This window comes from Cavia porcellus, unplaced genomic scaffold (genome assembly GCF_034190915.1).
Source record: "Cavia porcellus strain 051 isolate PalLab524CR breed Dunkin Hartley unplaced genomic scaffold, mCavPor4.1 scaffold_4, whole genome shotgun sequence".
NCBI lineage: Eukaryota > Metazoa > Chordata > Mammalia > Rodentia > Caviidae > Cavia > Cavia porcellus.
In genome coordinates this window covers 10,874,794-10,891,737 of record NW_026947487.1, presented here as the reverse complement: position 1 = coordinate 10,891,737, position 16,944 = coordinate 10,874,794, and the positions used below count along the sequence as shown (strand labels likewise).

The following is a 16,944-nucleotide window of genomic DNA, read 5'->3' as shown; positions in this document are numbered from 1 at the left end:
GGTTAAGTTTCAGTTTCCTGAGAAAGCTGTAAAAGCCTTAGGTATCAGTTTCCTGTAACCTCCTCCCCTACCTCTCATCTGGCTATCTGTAATAAAATGTGCTGTTCTTTAAGAAATGCTTAACTTCAAGGAAATTACAGGAAGTTCTATAAATCCCAGATGCTACCTAACTGTGTCAGCGATTACAACATTCCTGTGGTTTTCAGCTTTAAAACCCAACCTTTCTAGCTGTAAGGTGTGCAGTCTCCAAATTGGCTCCTGGAGACTGTGATGCCAGGCCTGGCCTAAAATAAAGCCTTTGCTCCCCAAATTTTAATTTCTTGCTTTCTTGGGTTTTATTCCAGGGTCTGAGCTGTCACATTTGGGGGCTCATCCGGGGTGGGAGCAAGACCCCAGACTTATTTCTGAACATTTAAAAGTAAGTACTCTGGAGGGTTTGTTTGGGCTGCGGTCAGTTTGTACTCTTGGGGAGAAGACACCCTCAATTTGGGAAGTGGGGACCTCCCGAGGACAGAGTCAATTGGTTTTTTGGGATAGTTTTTGGGACGAACTTCATCCATTTCTGACTCTGCACTGGGTGGGGAACTGCTCCTTTGGTTGATTTGTTAACTCCTCCAGATCCCAAAAATTTGACCAATTTTTGAGCAAAGGCAATTTTGCTGCAGCTTGTCTTGTCTTGTATGTCTGTTTGTGTGTCCATTTGTTCTAATTGTTCTCCTTCTGGTTACCCCAAATCTAACAGAACATTCTCTCCTAGGAACCCCTTCTACGAGCCCAAAAAACACAAAGAGATTCAGATATTTATGTTCAGTGTTTTTGTACTTTAGAACTGTCTGCCTGTTTGAATTTGTTACTAACTTAGGGGCTTGCTACCCATTTCTGTTGCAGGATCCATAAGGCTTATTAAACTCAAGATTCATAATAGAAAATTATTTCCTTTAGCTCACCAAACTGTGCACGAAGCAACTTTTGTTTGTGTCTTTAATGTTGTGGTGCCTTGTTTAATGTTTTAGTCCTCAGTTGATTACTTGCAACCTTGGCATGCCTTTTAAAAAAGAGTATTTTTCTTTCTGGTAAAAATGTAAACATATGTGCACATATATATGTATATTTATAGTTTTTAAGAATCATATCAACTTTACCAAGTAAACACCAGGTCATATTATATTTGAGCCAGTTAAAAGGTTTCAGTTTTTTTTTTTAAATACAGCATTTTTATGTGGTAAAAAGACACAAAATAATTAAATATGTTTTAGATTACTAAAAGGTGACTTCAAGTGTTTTGTTGAGAGTTTTAATGTTGTATGAGAAGCGAGAGGAAAGGTAATTGACTGGAAATAGTAAGAAAAAGAGGGACAAAGAAAGTGGTTTTGTCTTCAAGTAAAAATGTCTGGCTGTGCCAGAATGTGGAAGAAGATAAAAAGCTCAACTTGGGGGTATATTGTAAGTTGTAAAAAGCTCAAAAGGATGTGAATTTTATTTGTCTTGGTTTATAGTACTGCAAATAACAAGTTTGACAAGAAGTAAATGTGTTCAGAATTTGACAATATTAGATCAGTTTTGGTAGATTTATTTATAAGATTGGTAAACTTTTGCTGCAAAATGTTTCCATTAAAATGAGATTATAGGTGATTATAGAGATAAGATACAAGTTCTTGCATGTGCTGTAAACATCTGGGAGATTATGCGGCACAATTTTGTTACCTATAAAAAAGCCCTTTTTTGTTAAGAATGTAATTTCAGTAAAATGATGGCCTGCCACGCGGCACCCTGGGACAAAAAGCAGTGTGCCATCCAAATGAAGCCTGCTCTCTGATCCAGAATGCCAAAACCATGTTTGCCTTTTGTCTCACCCTGATTGCATATCCAGAGGTAAGGAGGTTTCCTGAGTATTGCCAGTTGTTCTCTTTGCAACTCAGTTGGCCCCACATGTTAGATAAAAATTGCAAAGGTTTGAGAGATTTGAGAAAATGCCCCTCAGTCAGTTAATAGAGATAGCACAAAGGTCTTTGAGAACTGAGAGAATTTACAAGAAACTACTAACAAAAAGATAATCAAGGTGTTAGCTCTATGAGAAAAAAATTTTAAAAAACAGACAAGAGTTTCTGGGGGCAGTTGGATACTGTAGCCTAAATTTTATTGAAAAGCTCACCTCATATAGATATGACTCCTGTAATGGAGAAACTCAAAACTCACTGAACTGGACTAATAAATGTGAACGGACCTTGCAGCAGCTCAAGTGGGCCTTGACAGAGGCCACAGCACTGGGACTCCCTGACATTACCAAGCCGTTCAACTTGTTCATAGATAAACTCAAGGGCATTGCCAAAGGAGTCCTAACCCAGAACATTGGCCCTTGAAAGAGGCCTATAGCCTACCTCTCCAAAAGACTTGATCCAGTGACAGCAGGATGGCCCCCCTGCTTGAGAATCCTAGCTTCTGTGGCAATTTTACTTAAAGAGGCTAAAAACTTACTTATGGACAGAAGATTTCTGTGGTGATCTCCCACAGTTCAGAGACTCTTATCAAAATCCCTCCCTTATCAAAGCTCTTGAACGCTAGAATTTTACACTATCAGGCCCTGCTTCTAGACCCAGAGTCAGTTTTCAAGACTTCTTCAGCTTTAAATCCAGCCACCCTTATGCTTGATGATGACCTGGAGGAACAATGGACACCGCTCCATGAGTGTGCTGACATCCTCGACCTGCAGCAGAATCTACAGGCTGATCTTACCAACCAGCCTTTAGGAAATGCCAACAACTATTTCACCGATGAAAGCAGCTTCATCCAGAACGGCAAACGAGTGGCCGGGACAGCAATGACCACTGAAAAGGAGGTACTCTGGGTTAAGTGGTTAGAGCCTGGCGCCTCTGCCCAAAAGGCAGAGCTCATTGCTTTGACTGAGGCATTAAAACTAGCCATGGAAAAGTGGGTAAACATCTATACTGACAGTAGATATGCTTTTGCTACTGTACATGTACATGGAGCCATCTATCAGGAGTGAGGTCTCTTAACCTTGCCAGGACTAACATTAAAAAATGCTCCACAGATCCTAGACTTGCTGGCAGCAGTCTGGCTGCCTCAGCAAGTTGCTGTTATTCACCCTAGGAAACAATTTGGCAGATCAGGCTGCTCAAAAAAATAGCCACTACACCAGAGGGGCCAACCAAGGAGGTAACTGTTCTGATGTTGGTTCCTCCCACTTTATCAGAACCAGTCTACGTAGAGAAGGACCTACAGTTAGCATCTCAACTTGGAGCAAAGTCCCCCACCTCAGGGGGCTGATACCAGTTACCTGTTAATGAGTACTGTTGCCAGAGGCACTAGGATGGGAGTTGTTATACCGGGCTCACCAGACTACCCATTTAGAGAGAACTAAACTTGCAGAATTGTTCAGAACTTGGCTTTTTATTCCAAAACTCTCCAAACTGACTACGTCTTTGAGCTCCAGATGCCCACAGTGCTTGTTAGTCAACTCAGCCAAGAGCTCTATGCTGGAGACCACCCAATATCAAGGAATTGTTCCAGGAAAACATTGGGAAGTAGACTTCACAGACATTGTAAAGCCTGGTTTACAGGGGCACCGCTGTCTCTTGGTATTAGTAGACACCTTCACTGGCTGGGTAGAGGCTTTCCCTACTAAATCTGAGTCAGCCTTAGTGGTAGTTGTAAAGCTATTGCATGAGACCATACCTCGATTTGGCCTCCCACTATCAATGGGGTCCGATAATGGCCCAGCTTACATAGCCCAAGTCACCCAAAAGTTATCCCAGGCATTAACGATTAATTGGAAAACTCCACTGTGCCTATCAGCCACAAAATTCAGGGCAAGTAAAGCACATGAACCAGACTATTAAGGATACTTTAGCTAAATTGTCCTTGGAAACTGGCAATAATTGGGTGAGCCTTCTTCCCTTTGCACTTTTAAGAGCTAGATATACCCATATGTTTCTGGAATTTCCCCCTTTGAAGCCATGTTTGGGAGGACCCCACCACTGGTTCCAAGATTCTCAGAAGATAAACTAGCTGATATAACTAATCAAGATCTCACTGAGTGCCTACAGACTCTCCAACCCATTTTGACTCCAATCCACCAGCTGTTTAGACAAAAACACCTGGATCTACCTTCAGAGATGCCTCTCAAGGCACCGATCGAGCTGGGAACTCCAGTGTTGGTGCGACACCACCACCGCGACTCCCTTGAACCCCACTGGGAAGGAACTTTCACCGTGGTGCTCAGCACCCTCACGCCATCAAGGTAGCAGGAAAGACTGTGTGGATTCACCATATTAACGTCAAACCACTGAAAACAACAGACAGTGAGGAGTGTTCTCAATGGACTGTACAGCAGGCTGGTAACCCTTAAAGTTAAAATTGACTAAAACATAGATTGCACCAGTCATGAACTGTTTTAGCTTGCTTGCTTTGATTTTAATAATATTGATGCTGACCTTGCACAGTGGCTTTGGTCCCCCTGTAAGCAAAGAACAATTGTTAAGGTCTTTGTATGGGAGCCCCTGTGATTGTGGAGGGGGCTATATTGCTAAAGGTAAAGACACCAGCTGGGGGGGGGGAATTATACATAAAATAGGAAACAAGGATTGAGATCCTTCCCACACAAAAGATAAATTGTATACATACAGTTTTCGGACAGATTGTGGGGACAAATTAACATTCCTTGTTGCTACACCCTCAGTTACAGGGGTTTGACTAAAATGTGGATGTGTATGTTAAAGCCCCACATGATACCTAACAAAGGCAGCCAGCCAGGGCCATGCCCTCAGAATTGTTCTTAGTATTCAGAAATGCATTCCTCCTGCTATGACTCTATAAAAAAATGTATAGGCATAGATAGCAAAACTTACTTGACTGCTGAGCTTATGAGGACACGGGCTGGAAGTGTTAAAGATGATTGGTCCACCTATCCAATAGTAATAGGAAGTACAAAGTATGCCCAAGCCTCATGTCTTGACATGGTTGGTAAATCAGTGTGCTGGAATAGGGTGGCCCCTATACATGTTTCTGATGGGGGTGGCCTGCAAGATAAGATCAGAGAACTCATGGTTGAAGAACAAGTCAAGCTGCTAATAAAAATAATGTTTCCCCAGATACATTACCACCTCTTGATGGGGCCTAAATCATGGGGAGTTGATCTGGATGCTCAAACTTCTGATATTCTAGAGGCCACTCATAAAGCCTTAAATGCTTCCAGCCCAATTTTGGCTGATGCAGGGCACAGGGCTCCCCCATGCTCCTTGGGATCCCCACCAATGTTTCTCTGACTATGCTGGAGGAAAAAGATTAAATTGTAGTGTTGGTCACCCCTTTAGAGTACAGCCAGTAGGCTTCAAGGACTCTCTCTGTCTCCAAGGAGGTTTTCATAATGATACCTCTGACATTGACGTGGGGTTCCTTGCATTTACGAATTGTAGTTCCATATTAAACCAGACTACCTCACTTTATCCAGCCAAAGGGCAAGTATTTATTTGTGGAGGAAATAGGGCCTATACTTTCCTCCCAACTAACTGGACAGGGTTATGTGTAACAGTGGTCCTATTGCCTGATATAGAGATCCTACCCAGGGATGAGCCTGCCCCCATTCCTAGTTTAGATTACATTATAGACTGCTCAAAGAGGACAGTTCAATTTATTCCTTTATTGGTAGACCTAGGAATATCAGGAGCCTTATGTATGGGGGCAGCAGGAGTAGGGGTTTCTGTCCAATTTTCCAACCAGATCGTTAGTGATGTGCAGGCATTACCTAGTACCATTCAAGTCATTCAAGACCAAATAGACTCGTTGGCTGAAGTAGTTCTCCAAAACAGAAGGGGATAAAATCAAGAGACTACAAGAAGACCTAGTTAAAAGGAAGAGAGAGCTATTTGAAACCCCTTTATGGAGTGTCTAGAATGAAATCCTGGTCTACCTCTTTCCCTTCCCTAGCTTGGACCATTGTTAGGGGTATGGTTCCTGGTCACAGTAGGTCCTTGTATACTCAATAAAATAACTACATATGTCAGACAACAAATGCAAGGCATAAAGGTGATGATGTTCTGCCAATACGCCTATGAGCCCATACCTCAAAATCCTTAAAAATTAGGTCAAAGATTTCACCTCAGTCACAACATCAGAGGGGAATGGTATAGCCTAGTTTTAACCCTTGTGCCCTTTTCCTGTTCTGTTTGCATCATTTCAATAGAGATTAAAATTCCATCTCCGGTAAAGACTTAAGTTTCAGTTCCTTGTAAATCCCCTTCCCTTCTTATCTTTCTAGGTTAAGTTTCAGTTTCCTGAGAAAGCTGTAAAAGCCTTAGGTATCAGTTTCCTGTAACCTCCTCCCCTACCTCTCATCTGGCTATCTGTAATAAAATGTGCTGTTCTTTAAGAAATGCTTAACTTCAAGGAAATTACAGGAAGTTCTATAAATCCCAGATGCTACCTAACTGTGTCAGCGATTACAACATTCCTGTGGTTTTCAGCTTTAAAACCCAACCTTTCTAGCTGTAAGGTGTGCAGTCTCCAAATTGGCTCCTGGAGACTGTGATGCCAGGCCTGGCCTAAAATAAAGCCTTTGCTCCCCAAATTTTAATTTCTTGCTTTCTTGGGTTTTATTCCAGGGTCTGAGCTGTCACAGTAAAAGCCAGCTCATACTGTAATTGAGCCAGTTAAAAAGGTCACTGCAAAGATTTTGTTAAAGGTTTTAATGTTGTCTAAAAAGCAAAAAAAAAAAAGTGATTGACTGTTTATAAGTTTAAAAAGAGGTGGTTTTATCTTAAAATAAAAATATTAAAAAATGCTTTCCGTGACATGGCTATTGTTGGGGGCTCTTAAGCAGCTTTGTATTACAAATTGAGAGCAAGGAGCCCAACAGAATAATTTGCAATACTGTGAGTCTGGGGGAGAGAAATTTCCAGGAATGTTGTAGATTGTAAAGACAAAAAAAAAGCCAATCTACATTTAAAAAAAATAACTATTGTGCCTAATGTGAGTAATTTTAGAGATAAATATAAGTTCTTACTGATAGAGTTATTTCCAAAAGATGAAAAATATTAACAAAAGATGAGAAATATAAAATAAAAAGCAGCCTTTATTCTGAGAACACGGAGAGAGATGACCGGCAACCCCACCGCTGGCATCCGGCGATCTCTCCGGCGGACACGTGGTGTGGGGGCCTGTAAATAGCCTCGGTTTGGGGTGGAACCTAAGGCGGGCATTAAGGATACACAGGTAGCCCATTGGTCCTAGGTTTGGTGCCATATGTAAATTCCCAGGGGCGGGAAGATGGCGTCACAGGTAACTTCCTAGGGGCCGGGCAAGATGGGGCTTCCTGCTTCCGGTTGTGGCTTTCCTGGCTACAGTGTCCTGTCTGGACCAAAACCTTTCATATCCCGTCTTATGATTATTCTTATGAAAAGGGGCGAAGATTTATCTCTTTAACTACTTCCTGCTGGCAAAGGGCGCTGTACTGGAGCCTAGGGGAGTCGACGGGAGGAAGGTTGATGCCCAGGTAGACGCTGGTGCCAGGTGTTTTGGCCAGGACAACTTCACTGGTGAATGCACGTATGTCAGACTGGAAAAACAAAGAGACAAGATGTTATGAGGAGACATGGCACTGCCATATTTAAGGACCCAGGTGAGGTAGAGGGAAAGGTGCCTTTGATTTAGACATATCATTCTATCAGGACCATGTTGAGGTAGAAACATTTCCACGGTGAGGCAGAATTCTGAAAATTAAACGTGGGGTTAGGAGGAGTGGAGTTACAAGAGGTGATTACTCCCCCATCTGAAAGCATAAAAGTTAAGACGGTAGGTTGGTAAGGCTTGTCTCTGGTATGTATGACGTTAGAGTCTGTAGGCAATACTGTTAAAGAATCCTGCTGTAAAAATGATCATTAATAGAATGTAAGAAATTAGGAACCAAAGTGGATAACAAAACATGACTTAGCCTGTTAACTGTGGCTGTGAGGCCTTTGTGAGACGGAGACGGGTAGGCGACAGAAGATGAGATGACCACTCAGAATGATCAGATTTAGGGCTGGGAGGGCACCTCTTAGCCTGAGTGATGTGAAACCAGAATGGGAGTCTAGCAACTTTGATTTAGGCATGGGTCGCTGTAACCTGGTTGTAGTCCTTGGAATGATTTGCTGTAACAGAACTTTAGCAAGTATGAGAAAGGCTTTTATGTATCCTGAAAAAATATAAACCAAGTGAGAAGACAAAAATGCATCTGTGAGTCTTGACCAGGGTTGTCTGACAAATTGGTGAACAAGAAAGGAAGGGGGTGGTCTATATCACTGAGGAAGGGTCCACCAGTGACAACAGGTGGAAGCTGTTGAGGCCTCAGTGTGTCTAAGTTAGCCTGTATAAAAGGCATTTTAAGATTTAGGACTGGGACCTGCACAAAATAGGCCCTGTTTGTAAATGGCGTAGGTTGACCATCAATACCCCATCATAGAGACTGAGGACTTAATATAGCAGCCTGAAAACTCAGGAAGAACTCTGTATATATGGCCTCTATGTCCGCAAATATAGAGAATGTCTTACCTGAGACTGTAGTGCGACCTGGAATCCGAGACAGACACTCACAAAGGGGGCTGTTGGCCCTGAGTCTTCTCAGTCTTCAGCAGCAATTTTCTGTCGGTGATGAATCTGGCAGTTTTGACATTTCCTGTGAGGGCTATTACTTAGGATGACTTACCCACTCTCTGGTGGCTAGGACAGTCCAGTAGCCCTGGAGTAAGGTCTCAAAGAATGCCAGGATGGGGCATTTTGTTGCCCAGTGTCTTCTGCTGCATTTGAGCGTGGTCCATGGAGGGGGCAGGCAGCTCCACCTTGTGTAGGTTTACCTGTATCAGAGCTCCAAGTATCACAAGTGTTAAAATATGAAAAACCATATTAAGATCTCTATTATTAAGATCTCTATTATTAAGATCTCTATAAGGTTTGAAGGTCAAGTTTTGCCTTTTTGTTTGGGATTTGGACTACAGTAGAATTAAGTAAGTATGTAGGAATTTAATATTGGCATTTTAGATTAGAGAGCAGGCTTTATCTGGATGGCATATCGCTTTTTTTAATAGGGTGACATGTAGAATTAACAAAGCTTTAGTCTGCCAAACAAGGCTTTAATGGAAACGTTTTGCAGTAAAGGTTTAGCAATCTTATGAATAAATCAAAACTGATCTAATACTGTCAAATTCTGAACACATTTACTTTTAAAGTTGTTATTTGCAGTAGTATGAACCAAGACAAATAAAATAAAACTTTGAAGAAAACCCTTGTCTTGAAATAGAGCTAGTGGTTCCCAGCAAAAAGGAATTTATAACCTTAGTTGTTAAACAGGAAATTGGTGAAGGCTTTGATTGATAAACAAGGCTGGTAAAATTATCAGGTGGCCAATAACCTTGATTAAATGGTTTGAGAATTGTAATAAAAAGCATCTTTTGAGTGGAGCCAAATTGTAAAAAAAAGCATGCCTGAGCAGAGCCGCTGAGCTGCTGTTTTGCGGGGCTCTGGCAGAGCACGCCCAGTGGGTGGGGCAAGCGCTGTGATGTAGCGCGCAGGAGCGGGCTCAGACTGCCCCCGGAAATGTGTAAGGTGGCAGCGGCGATGACGGCGCATGGGGGAGGGAGGGGCTGGGACGGCGCATGGGGGAGGGGCTGGGAGGCGGCCCAAGGTAGTGCGCAAAGCAGGAACTGCTTGCAGGGCGCGAGGATTAGAAAGCCAATTTAGGAACACAGCTGGGTTTTGATTAGCTTCCTGGACCTGTTTTAAAAGTTTGTTATAGTTAGTATGCTTGACCTGCTCTGGCACAGCTATAGGCCTAGAGTCATTATCAGCGGTGTTTACCTGTCTGTGATCAGCTTCTTTTTGAGCTGCTTGCCACAGCTGATTCCGTTCTTGTGAGCTGAGAGCGGTATTTAGAATCCTATAAACATCCTTAAAATGTAAATCATAACAATTAGTAATGAATTTAAATTGCCTGATATAATTCTGTGGGTCAACAGAAAAGCTATCTAATTTATGGACAGTCTGGGATAGATCAGAAAGGGAAAAAGGCACATGGATGTTAACAAGCTCCTTGGGGCCAGCTGGCTCCCGAAGCGGTAGCAGAGCCTGAGGAGATTCCGGAGCAGAGGGCCACTGAGCAGCCATCCTTCCGGTAGGTGCATGTGAGCAATCATCTGTAGAACGGCTACAGAGCTGCTGCCGGTCACCCTGGGAAACATGAGCAGATGGCGTCTCACTGTGTGCCTTGCAGTGAGAGGACTGCTGTCGGCAGAAAAATGAAGCATCATGTGCACTGCAACAGGGCGGATGTTGTAGTTCACAAGAGGAGCCACAAGGAGACGCCTGTTGACAGTGAGGGCCCTGGAAACATGGTGGCGCCCTGTCACGTGACCCAAAACATGGCGGCGCCTGGGAACATGGCGGTGCCCTGTCACGTGGCCAGAAACATGGCGGCACCCTGTCGCCATGTTGCCCTCCTGAACATGGCGGCGCCATGCCACGTGGCAGAGGGTTGCAACATGGCGACTGTTCCCCGCGCAAGCTGGAACAATCACGTGACCTGCTGGAAGGACATAGCGACCGAGACCTAGTATGGTGGGCGGGCGGTGAGAATGCTGTAGGGGATACAGAATTCTCAGGAGAGGAAGTCGGAGACTGCGAGGAAGCGCTAACAGAGGGATTAAAGCTGCTGGGAGAGTTATGGGTCCTGGAAGGCAGAGAGGGAGACGATCGCACAGCGGGAGGTATCTGCGATGGAGAGGGATTAGAGCTGCTGGGAGAATCAGGCATAGGGGGAGGAGAGCGCGGTCCGGCGGGAGGTAACGGCAGGGAACAAGTTTGGTGGTAGGCAGGCGGTGGCCGGGAAAACAACGGAGGGCAGGACAGAAAAGTTTGCAGCGCGGTAGAGTTAGCTAAAAGTATCTCAGTGGGAGCACAAGACTTAATGAGAGTTGGGCGTGTTCTCAGAATAAGAAAGGCTTGGACATAAGGGAGTTCTAATAACTTGTTGCCAGCTTGACAAAAATCATACAAGTTCCTGAGAATGCAGGGGTCAAATGTTCCTTGCTGAGGCCAAGGCTTGCCGATAAGCGGGTAGGTTGGTCAGACCTCCTGGCAGTAAAAAGTTAGTTGTTTAGTTTTTAGGGTACCTTTAATTTTTAGAGTACGTAAATTGGAAATTAGGCATTGTAAAGGCGTCTTTTGGGAGTTAGAAAATATGTTCCCCATGACTGATTCGGGCAAGAAAAAAACCGGAGGTCCAGAACAAGTCGTCACTTATTTGTGGTACCATGTGGCGACTACGGTTCCAAACCATAAACTCCAGTCGTCACTGAGAGATTTACGAATGGAGTCTACGTGGGGTCAGTAACAGTTTTGCCCATGAAAGCGCAAGGCTTTAAGGGAAGTGAGGCATTCTTTCAGTGTGGGCGGTCCCAAAAATCTCTGCTTTGGGCTATCCGAACCCAAAGAACGTGAGAGATTTTGTGGACACAGGTTTGCCCAGAAAGAACCCTGCCCTGGGCGGTCCTAAGGACGTGAAAATGCACAGACCCACGCAGACAGGGAGAACATTCCACTGGGGCTGCCCAGTGCGAAAAGTTCCCCGGGGAGTGCTCACCTGAAATCAGTCTGGCCGATGCGGAGTGCAGGCGGCTGGCGACAAGAACATCTCGGGAGAGGAAAAAGCTCCGGATTAATCCAGGATGTTATCTGGTTATCGGCTAGAAGACTTTGGGTATGTGGCCCAAGAGTCAGTTGCCTGCCGATCGAGTCACGGCACCAAATGATAGAGTTATTTCCAAAAGATGAAAAATATTAACAAAAGATGAGAAATATAAAATAAAAGCGGCCTTTATTCTGAGAACACGGAGAGAGATGACCGGCAACCCCACTGCTGGCGTCCGGCGATCTCTCCGGCGGACACGTGGCGTGGGGGCCTGTAAATAGCCTTGGTTTGGGGTGGAACCTAAGGCGGGCATTAGGGATACACAGGTAGCCCATTGGTCCTAGGTTTGGCACCATATGTAAATTCCCAGGGGCGGGAAGATGGCATCACAGGTAACTTCCTAGGGGCAGGGCAAGATGGGGCTTCCTGCTTCCGGTTGTGGCTTTCCTGGCTACAGTGTCCTGTCTGGGCCAAAACCTGTCACTTACATGTACTGTAGACATCTGGGAGATTTTACCGCACAATTTTGTTACCTATAAAAAAGCCCTCTTTGTTAAATATGTAGTGGCCTGCCACAGCACCCTGGAACAAAAAGCAGTGTGCCATCCAGATAAAGCCTGCTCTCTGATCTGGAATGCCAGAATCATATTTTCCTCTTGCCACCCCAACTGCATAACCTGAGGTAAAGAGACTTCCCAGTATGGCCAGCTGTTCTCTTTGTAACTCTGTTGGCCCCAGTGTTAGATAAAAATTGCAAAAGTTTGAGAGATTTTTTTTAAAAAGCCCTTCAGTCAGTTATTAGAGGTTACTTAAAAGATATTTGACAACCGAGAAGACCTTAAAGACCAGGCTTAAGAGGTTTCTGTTGGGCAGAAAGACTACACTGGTTGTTGCGAGCCATCCAATTGATTCCAGTCCCTGTGACTAAAAGCAAATGTGAAAATTTCTAGGAGCCACAGAATCCGAAGTTTGGGACCCTGGCAGAGGCCTGTTGCCTATCTTTCCAAGAGACTTGATTCTGTGGCAACCAGATGGCCACCCTGTCTGTGGTGATTTCCTCAATGGCCCTCCTGGTAAAGGAGGCTTAAAAATTGACTTTTGGACAAAACTCTTAGTTGTTTCCTCTTATTCACTAGAAACTCTCATCAAGGCTCTGCTGGACTGATGGCTGCCCAGCTTGAGTCATACATTTTCAGGCATTACTTCTGACAGCTTTGAATCCAGCTTCTTTGCTGCTTGACAATGACCCTAAAGTTTAAAGTGCACCTCTCCATGAGTGTGCTGATCTCCTTCAAATGCAGCAAAATCTACAGGCTGATTTTACTGACCAGCCTTTGGGAAATGCTGATAACTACTTCACTGATGGGAGTAGTTTCATCCAGGATGGCAAATGAGTGGCTGAAGCAGCAGTGACCACCAAAAAAGAGGTGCTCTGGGTTAAGCAGTTAGAGCCTGGCACCTCAGCCCAAAAGGCTGAGCTCATTGCTTTGACCAAAGCATTATCTATACTGACAGAAGATATGCTTTTGCTACTGCACATGTTCATGGAGCCATTTATCAAGAATGGTGCTTACTGACTTTTGGGGTCAAAAGATTAAAAATGTTCCCCAAATTTGAACTTGTTGGCTGTCATCTAGATGCCAAGGAGAGTGGCTATTATCCACTATATAGCCCATTGGGCATAAGATGATCTTGTTATATGGGGAAATAATTTGACAGATACCACCACCCAAAAGACAGCCATTCAGCTGCAAAATCAGTGGGGATTGAGATAAGCTTGACATTACTGCTGATCCCACCTACTTTCTTTGTCAGAGCCTATTTACACTTAAAAAGACTTGCATCTGATAGCTCAACTTCTGAGTGATCCCTGGGGGCTAATATCCAACTAGCCCAGTCTGTGAGCCTCAGACGCCTCAGTGCCAAGTGGTGAACCCCCCCAAAAAAGACAACAAATACAAACCACTCATTATCGTGGGACTATGCCTAAAAAACACTGGGAGATAGACTTTACAGAAATAAAAAAGCCTGGACCTCAAAGATATAAGTATTTACTTATAATGGTTGATATTTTTACTGGATGGGTAAAAGCTTTTCTTACTAAGTCTGAGTCAGCTCTGATAACAGTTTCCACAATTTGGCCTCTCTTTTATATGTGGGGTCCCACAATAGCCTGGCTTTTATAGCCTAGTAACTCAAATTAACCTAAGCTTTGCAGATCAATTGGAAACTCCATTGTGCTTACCAGCCTCAGAGTTCAGGACAAGTAAAAAAGATAAGTCAGATTTTAAAGACAGTAATTACTAATGGCTTTGAAAACTGGCAAGAACTGGGTGGGTCTCTTTCCCTCTGCCCTTTTTCATGTGCAATGTACCCCCTATGTTACAGGTATTTCCTCTTATGAGGCTTTGCATGAGAGACATCTTCCTCTTATCCTTAAGATTTCTAAAATTATAGCTGATTTAACTAATCAAGATCTTATTAAGTCCCCCACAGACTTTTCAGCTAGATCTGACTTCCATCCACCAGTTATTTCACTGCTGCCCACTGTGAGCTGGAGAGCCTGAACACCTAGACACCCGTCCTCATCAAGCAACATCACCGTGAATCTCTTGAGCCACAATGAACTGTAAAAGTAGCCGAAAGCCTGCCAGGATTCATTGTTCCCACTGCAAGCAGACCCTGGCTTCCAAAGGCAATCAGCCTGCAGATAAGTAAACTGTCATTTCTTCCAAGGACTCTTTAAAGCTTAAGATTGCCAAATGTAACTGGTAATCTTGTGTTCTCCTTTATAGAGACCCGAGGAGACCTCTGTCTGACTTTAAAAAATAGTTACTTGTATGATAAAACAGAGTAAATGTAAATGTTGGTTTTCTTTCTCCTTTTGGTTAGCAGTTTTAATAATGACAGCAGTAAGACCTTTGTTAATCCTCCTATTGGGCCTTGTATTGTAAACAAGTTGATAAACTATTGCAAAGATCTTAAAAGCTTGTGATTTTAAAGACACACACAAGGTTATAAGCAGATGCTTATGAGTCAATGATTTGACTCACTGACTAAAATCAGTGGGGAATGTTGTACACTGGAAAAACAGCTTTGTTATATGTATATTATACCAAAACCTGTAATGTGGCCTTACTGTATATATGTTTTCCTTTTCCTTCTGGGTGAGCTAATTGATATGTTAATCAATGCTCTCCTCTGTAAAGAATTGTAAAATCTTACCTAATTGATATGTTAACCATTGTTGCCCTCCAAAAATAACAGACGTGGTGCTAAAATAAGCTAACAAAGGCTGTTAATTACTGCTAGACTTTTCTATTCTCTGCTGAGGAAAACAGGATTTCTTCTTATCTAAACTTTCTTGTTTGCAGGGAAACTTGCTTGTTAGCACAACCCTTAACTGATCTTGCTCTTCCCAAGAAATGTAATCTCACCATGTTCCTCTTCTGTAGGAAGGCCTGAGAGAGGAGGGTGCTGAATTTGATTTTCCAAACCACCCCACAGGCAGCTGGAAGTTTCAGTTTTTGCAGCCCTTTCCCAAATACATCATTCTGCAGATCAAGGCCCAAGAAGCAGCAGCTGGGGCCACAGGAACCCCATTTTAACAGACAGAAATAAGAGTAGATGAAGGGTAGGGACAGCACCACCAACCCAGTTTTCTTAGCTCCAGTGGCCCCAAGAAAACCTGCACCTCCCCTGGTGCAGATAAGAAGGGCTGCCTCACCCAGAGCTTGACAGAGGAGGGAACTGGCTGCATCAAAGAACAGGCAGGCCTCTCACCCATGTTAAATGCAGGCTCCTGGGAGTGGGTTCAAGTATCTCTTTTTCCAAACCATATTTCTAAGAGCCTCCTCAAGTGGTTTTTCCCTTGCCTTTGCTCCCTCCACATCTCCAACCCCCCAACAGGCTTATGACCTTGGTGTCTTTAGATGCTAATGCCAGGGAGAGGGGCAATGAGAAATGGGGACACATCTGGATCCTTTTCCTGAGCAGGGCTGTTGCTCAGAGGGCAGGCACTTCAGGGCTTTAACTGCAGTTTTCAGCCTCTGCCACTGAGCCAGGAGAACCTCTCTGCAGGCAGAGGCGCCAAGTGCTATACTCTCTCCACTCCACAGTCTATGACCAGGTGCAATTCCTCAGGATTAGAGGCCACTTTCACTCTAAAGAATGTCTTTTTGCCTCACTCTTGCAGAGTTGCCACCCTGCACACTGCTCTCTGCCTTCGCAGAGGAAGGCTGATCCCCAGGGAAGTTGTACCAGCCTACTTCTAAGAACCCCTCATGCCACAGCCTTGCTTGATGACTGCTTTTGAAGGAGTGAAGGTCCCCTCTAGCTACACACTTGAGGAACACCTGCTGCAGAGTCCATTGGACTTTGCCATCATCCACTTCATTAATTCACATGGAGAAAGGTATCACTTGAATAGTATGTGAAGTCTGCCAAATGACTGGTATTTGGCTGCACTCTTGAGAGACAGGTGATCCACTCTGCATGTGGTGATGTGAGTACACTGGGCCAATCATCAAGACAGCCGGATCATCCTCCATGTGTGCCCCCTGCATCGTACCATGACCGCCCAAAAATGAACTGAACTATATGAACCAAAAAGAAGAGCTGACCACAGGTAGCCTTCAAAGGGTGCTTCTGTGGCCTGCTGTAGTGGTGAAGCCTATAATGCAGCACTTGGAAGGCTGAGGCAGAAGGATTGCTAGGCTATAAAGTGAGTTCAAGGCAAACCTGCACTACTTGGCAATACTCTGTCTCAAAAAACCACACCAGAACAAAAGGGGTGCTTCTGCAATCTTTTTGTTGGCCTAGGAAGTCCAGTTTGGTTTTATTCTTACCATGAGCAAGTAAAAATTGAAAGGTTTTGGCCCAGACAGGACACTGTAGCCAGGAAAGCCACAACCGGAAGCAGGAAGCTCCATCTTGCCCTGCCCCTAGGAAGTTACCTGTGATGCCATCTTCCCGCCCCTGGGAATTTACATATGGCGCCAAACCTAGGACCAATGGGCTACCTGTGTATCCCTAATGCCCGCCTTAGGTTCCACCCCAAACCGAGGCTATTTACAGGCCCCCACACCGCGTGTCCGCCGGAGAGATCACTGGACGCCAGCGGTGGGGTTGCCGGTCATCTCTCTCCGTGTTCTCAGAATAAAGGCCGCTTTTTATTTTATATTTCTCATCTTTTGTTAATATTTTTCATCTTTTGGAAATAACTCTATCAAAAATAACTTCACCGACGGAGTTTGGTATCTTGTTGGCAT

The 16,944-nt window shown here is 44.1% G+C and overlaps 1 long non-coding RNA gene across 1 annotated transcript; it reads left to right on the top strand.

The window, feature by feature from the left end:
* Nucleotides 1-27: 27 nt before the first annotated feature.
* Nucleotides 28-16,855, top strand: LOC134475661 (uncharacterized). Its single transcript, XR_010046843.1, has 2 exons — nt 28-418; nt 14,204-16,855. It is a non-coding gene; the product is annotated as an uncharacterized LOC134475661 (long non-coding RNA).
* Nucleotides 16,856-16,944: the final 89 nt, after the last annotated feature.